At 35.4% G+C, this 5,670-nt stretch overlaps 1 pseudogene across 1 annotated transcript; it reads left to right on the top strand.

Annotated features, from left to right (window-relative positions):
• Nucleotides 1-2,244: 2,244 nt before the first annotated feature.
• On the top strand, nucleotides 2,245-3,068 carry LOC308687875 (prostaglandin D2 receptor 2-like; annotated as a pseudogene). The gene has a single exon. The product of its transcript is annotated as a prostaglandin D2 receptor 2-like (transcript).
• Nucleotides 3,069-5,670: the final 2,602 nt, after the last annotated feature.

Raw genomic sequence — 5,670 nt, 5'->3', positions numbered from 1 at the left:
TCCAAAACGAGTTTGCAGCAGAAGGCATGAACAGAGCGAAATGTTATTATTTCTTGAGTAAACTGCATTTAATAAATGCGACTGCAAACGTAACTGATAAGACAATTGAAAGCAATAGAGTCAAAACATTAATGCCACGATTTTAATATGCATAATAGGAATACATACAAATTTGTACGTCGGTAGAGTTGTTCATACGTAAATAATTTACGTTTTTGTGCTGTCAATACGTAAATATTTTACGTGTTAGTTCTGTAAATACGTCGGTATTATACGTTTCTGTGTGTATAAAACTTAAGTAAATGTAACTTGCGTGTGATAGAACTACACTTTACGTAAAATACACGTATTCTCATGAGATAACGTTGAATTATAATGAACAAAAAAAATAAAAAAAACAATGAAGCAAAATAGAAGCATAATGGAAGCAGACTACAGTGATCTCAAATTGTTGGACCCCATTGTATGTCATAAATAAAACCCATTTTGACCAATTGTTTGTATACAATCACTGAATTCTTTCAGCTCTTTGATTCTTTGCTCTTCCCACAACCCTTGCCATGTTTTCTTAGTAAATGTTGTTGTTGGAGAGGGCAGGCAGTGACATGCTCAAGTGCTCCGCATGGCAAACTACCTTTTTCAAGGAAAAAATGAGATCCATTATCAGTCATGAATGAAACTGAACAGCAACACCAAGATTTTCCTGAGGAATAATAACAGACAACCCTTATAATGGATGATGCAGGATCTCACACAGTCATCATTTCTACTAACCATCATCAATTATTACGCAGATGCGCAGTTTCTGTTTAATACAATAATACTGTAAGCCTGCCAATGAATCTCGATCCCAGCAACATAAATGTTTTGTTATGAAAGCCTTTTTAATGTAATGTTTTTAGACACTCACTGTAAAAAATTTCTAACCCTCCCAAATCAAAAATTTCAAGTGACCGATAACATCTAAATTTTTCAATTGGCCCAAGTGAAATTCTGCAAATTTCAATTGGCCCAAGTGAAAATCTGTAAATTTAATTTTATAATTTACAGAATTTCACTTGGGCCAATTGAAAAATTTAGATGTTATCGGTCACTTGAAATTTTTGATTTGGGAGGGTTAGAAATTTTTTACAGTGCTGTGAACTAACGTAAAATTGATGTGTTTTAAATACTAAGCAAGATAATGTGTTGAATTTGAGAATTTGTTGGTAAACATTTTGGTTAGACTTGGTTTGCATGTGGTTTTTGGACTGCATGTGAAATAACAAGATAAAAACAAAATAATGATAAATGCTTTAACTCAAAACACTTACGATCATCCACGCACATGCATAAACTGATAACAAACTTTTTACATACCTCACAATGATGTTTTTTTAGAGCGGTCTTGGATGAAAGTGTTGTGAAGTCAAAATAGCGACAGCAGAAACCTCACAGACAGGACTAACACAGTTAAGAGACTAAGACAGCTCAGTAGATAGAGTTTGCTCATCTGATTATCATTATTCACCGTAGCTTCCTATTTGCTTGATTTCACAATCTCTACTTCTTCCTCTTTTTTAAAATGGTTGGTAATGTTCTGTTGGAAGAAATGTGTAAACTCTTTTAGTGATCTGCATTGAACTTTGTGATCACCTTAATTAACTTAATATTGTCACTGTCAAAGTAACTTTTTTTTTTTTTTGCACAAAATTAGAGTACCAAATCAGCATAATAATTATTTCTGAAGGATCATGTGATGCTGAAGACTGTGTAATGATGCTGAAAATTTAGCTTTGCCATCACAGGAATAAATTACATTTTAAAATATATTAAAATAGAGCAGGTATTTAAAATTGCAAAAGTACGTCACAGTTTTACTGTTTACTGTATTTTTGTATCAAAAAATGCAGCCTTAGTGAGCATAAGAGACTTCTTTTCAAAAAAATATCAGATCAAACAATAAAACAATAATGACCCCCGGTTGAAGACCCCCATCTTAGATTCCTACAGATGTTAAACTTTAAGAAAGAAACCCATTTCAAACACACATAATAAAGGTTTCATTTGTTGATCTATGTGCTTCATTTCAGTTGTCTGTAATTAAATATTTTTTTCTCTTTTTTGTGACAGCAATGACTTCCTCATTACCTCCTAATTCTTCCCATTCATCAACCTCAGAGCTCCACTGTCCCGTTCTGCAGAAAATGATATCTCACACCCTGAACAATAACACTCAAGTGAACCTGGCGGCGGTGAGTGTGCATGGTGTGGTATCCACTCTGGGAATCCTGGAAAAGCATAGATTCCCAGCAGGACGGCCGCAAACTTTGCTATCATGATTTTGCACTCTATTCCTCACAGAGCACGCTGCATACAGACTGTAAGGCGCGTCAGGAAGCGACGGCAGTGTCCAAAGTGTTGCTGGCATTTGTCTGCCACTGGTGGTCATTGCTGTCAGTTATGCTTTCTTTGTTATAGAGCTGCAGGCTCGCAGGAAAAGGCTCGAGAGTAGACGGAAGAGTGCGAGCAATGGCAAACAGAAATCTTTGAAATTCTTCCGCAGCCTGTCTTCACCAGTCGGACAAAACGGCACTCGACTCTCGCGTTTCACGAAAATGGTCGTCACAGTGATCGCAACCTTTGTTCTCTGCTGGCTGCCCTACCACGCTTTCTGCTTGCTGGAGGTGACGGCTCAGTACAAGACAGAGATTGTGGATCTGGTGGAGGTGTCCTTACCTTACGTAACAACGTTCACTTTCCTGAACTCTGTGTTGAATCCAATTATCTACACTTTTAGCTGTCCAAACTTCTGCAGTCGAATCCGCCAAAGTCTAGGGACGCTTTTTGAGGGGCTGGTGGAGGAAGCTGGGCCATTAGTGCTGGTTACTGGAAGGATGAAGAAAAAAGATATCTTGTCTCCCACTTTACTCAGCTCTCCAACCCCTCCCAGAGTTCCTCGCATCCAGCATGACTCCCAGGGCTCCATCAACCTCTTCGGTTTTAAAAGCTGTCCCACAGATGAGATCGAGAGACGACAAAATGTAACTTTATCATTAGGAATAACATTACCTGGTACTGATGACTGATGTTTCTGAGTGGACTACGGTCTGCTAACAAGAGGTCACAATCATGGGATGGCCTTATAAGCCTTTATATTTTTCTGTGTCTCTTTCCTCCACTGGGTTTGATTTAAGACATAGTCATGCTGGATTACCTCTGAGGTTGTTGTAATTCTAAGAATATTAAAGAGTTCTTGGCACTGGAGTAAAAACAAAAATCCCTCAATCACAGATGAAGAAACATGGCCCATATTCCTGTCTCTGTTCTCTCACATTGCTCAGATTACTGACTACAATATATACAAACAAGATTTATGCTCATTTTAAATCAGGCCACACACGGGTATGGAAGGTGTGGAAAACTGGACTGCAGTTTCCCTCAATATACATGAATATTAGCCATAAAGAGACTACATGAAAACTTTAATATTTGTCTTGAAGCTTCTCATCAGAATATTTAATGTTGTCTAAACTAGTCTTTTTATCAAGAAAAAAAAAACTTTTAACTAGAATACAGACTAAACACAAAACTTTAAATTATATCCCAGATAGCATGTAACCATTGAAACAATGTTGAGTCAGTGTTGATGCGTCAACGCTGATTACATTGAAATGACGTTATAAAGTGATATTGATTTAGCATCACTCTTGCACCCTCAGTTAATATTGAAATAATGTTCAGATTTCAACCACAAATCAATAGTGTTAATATTGCTTCAACATTAAAAAGTGATGTTGTTTCAACGTAACTTTTGCACCCTCGGTTAATATTGAAATAATGTTCAGATTTCAACCACAAATCAATGGTGCTAATATTGCTTCAACATTACAAAGTGATGTTTTTGCATTACTCTTGCACCCTCAGTTAATGCTGAAGCAATGTTGAGATTTCAACCAAAAATCAACGGTAATAGTATTGATTCAACATTACAAAGTGATTTTTTATCAACATTACTTTTGCACTCTCAGTTAATGTTGAAACTGTTGAACAAAAAATCAATAGTAATGCTGAATCAACATTACACTATGATTGATTCTACATCACCGATGCTGAATCAATACTGAAATTAACAAAAATAATCCATGGTAATATTGAATCAGCGTTACACTAAGATGTTGAATCTACATCACTGCTGTTGAATCAACTCTGAAATTAACTAAAATAAATCAATGGTAATATTGTTGAATCAATATTACGCTATGATGTTGAATCTACATCACTGCTGTTGAATCAACACTGAAATTAATAGAAATAATCTTTGGTAATATGGTTTGATCAATGTTACAATGTGATGTTGATTCTAAATACATTTTGTTGAAACACTGAAAATACAACTGAAAAGGAATGTCAACCAATGTTGCCATCTGATGTACTAAGTTAATGTTGAAACAACATTAATATTTCAACACTTCAATGATACGTCAACAAATTCCTGACCAAAAATTTGGCAAAAAACCTTTTAAAATATAAATGACACCTTTCCAGCAGTTGAGTTAATTTATTTTATTCAATCAATGACAATATATTAAAAGATCATCCTTTAAGAAAAGGGGGAGAAATAGGACAAAAGCATTTCAACCTTTAAAAATAAAATTGTCTTCAGAAATCTGATGTCATAACTACAGGTGGTCCAACGGTTCAGGTCTTTAAAAATCTGTCTTACATCAGACTACTGCCTCTTTTCCTTTGGGTTCTCTGAAATCTGAAAAAGAAAGCATGATGTTACTCGAGAACAAGTCAATTCAGTTGCCACATTCAAGAATGTTAATATACTAAACACAATATGATTCACTTTTTGAAAAAAGTTGCTGAACACAAAATATTCTAACTATGATTAAAGTATTGTTAAATTCTGATTATTTCATTTATTTTTCTAAAATCTATTAATGCTTCAATATCAAAAGAAATCGCTATGGCAGGGGTGTCCAATTTTAGCTCCAGCCCTAATTAAACACACCTGAAGCAGCTAATCAAGCTAATCAAGGTCATTAGGATCAATGGAAACTTCCATGCAGGTGTTGGAGCTAAACTCATGACTTCATGAAGAGGAACAAACACCTATGAGCTATAGCCATTAACATTATCTTATTTCAATATCTCATTTCAAGATCTCATTTCTGTTCATTTTCTGTGAAACTACATAGCATTCAAGTAACAAGTTTATCTTGTAGAATAAAAGAACTTAAAGGGATGGTTCAGCCCGAAATGAAAATTCTGTCATCATTTACTCACCCTCAAGTTGTTCCAAACCTGTGTTACATTCCCAATTGGGATTTTCTAGGGGCAAAAGGGAAGTAACCTTTTAAAGCTAAAATTAACAGCGACAAAGAGAAGTTAACCTATTTGAGTCCCAGCACACAATACACAAAGTAAGATTTCCAATACATTTATTTACAATAAAAATACAGTGCAAAAAGAATCCTAAACAAACAGCTCCAAAAGAAAAAGTAATGAAGCGTGTTCTTCAGGAGCGGGTAAAGCCAAAACAACAAACAAAAGATCACTACCAGGGGCCTGTTTCAATAAGGAGGTTCAACCAACTCTGAGTTAAAACTTGAACTCTGAGTTGACTTACCCTGAGATGGGAAACTCTGAGTTTTCGGTTACAGAACAGCTGAAATGAGTTAG

The sequence above is a fragment of the Scardinius erythrophthalmus genome (genome assembly GCF_964197995.2).
Source record: "Scardinius erythrophthalmus genome assembly, chromosome: 3".
In the NCBI taxonomy this organism is placed as follows: Eukaryota; Metazoa; Chordata; class Actinopteri; order Cypriniformes; family Leuciscidae; genus Scardinius; species Scardinius erythrophthalmus.
Note: the sequence above shows the minus strand (reverse complement) of the source record. Positions and strands in the feature narration are given on the sequence as shown.